Genomic DNA, 955 nt, shown 5'->3' with positions numbered 1-955 from the left:
GACCACCAGGGGCCGTGAAAACCACAGTCTCATGGGGCCGGACACTCAGGGTCAGGGGAAAATCCAATATATATCTGGTGATATCTCGGGTGCTATTAAAGATAGCGCAATAAACTAAAGTGAATTATCTGCAGGAGGCCCTGGCGCATGAATGTGTGCAGCGGGAACGTCCTCGGACCACCAGGGGCCGAGAAAACCGCAGTCTCATGGGGCCGGACACTCAGGGTCAGGGAAAAATCCAATATATATCTGGTGATATCTCGGGCGCTATTAGAGATAGCGCAATAAGCCAAAGGGAATTATCTGCAGGAGGCCCTGGCGCATGCATCTGTGCAGCGGGAACGACCTAAGACCACCAGGGACCGAGAAAACCACCGTCTCATGGGGCCGGACACTCAGGGTCAGGGAAAAATCCAATATATATCTGGTGATATCTCGGGTGCTATTAGAGATAGCGCAATAAACGAAAGTGAATTATCTGCAGGAGGCCCTGGCGCATGAATTTGTGCAGCGGGAACGACCGCGGACCACCAGGGGCCGAGAAAACCACCGTCTCATGGGGCCGGACACTCTGGGTCAGCGAAAAATCCAATATATATGTGGTGATATCTCGGGTGCTATTACAGATAGCGCAATAAATCAAAGTGCATTGTCTGTAGGAGGCCCTGGCGCATGAATCTGTGCAGCGGGAACGACCTCAGACCACCAGGGGCCGAGGAAACCACAGTCTCATGGGGCCGGACACTCAGGGTCAGGGAAAAATCCAATATATATCTGGTGATATCTTGGGTGCTATTAGATATAGCGCAATAAACCAAAGTGAATTATCTGCAGGAGGCCCTGGCGCATGAATCTGTGCAACGGGAACGACCTCGGACCACCAGGGGCCGAAAAATCCACAGTCTCATGGGGCCGGACACTCAGGGTCAGGGAAAAATCCAATATATATCTGGTG

Source organism: Nomia melanderi, unplaced genomic scaffold (assembly GCF_051020985.1).
Source record: "Nomia melanderi isolate GNS246 unplaced genomic scaffold, iyNomMela1 scaffold0014, whole genome shotgun sequence".
Classification (NCBI taxonomy): domain Eukaryota; kingdom Metazoa; phylum Arthropoda; class Insecta; order Hymenoptera; family Halictidae; genus Nomia; species Nomia melanderi.
The sequence above is the reverse complement of the archived record's forward strand: the minus strand, read 5'-3'. Positions refer to the sequence as shown.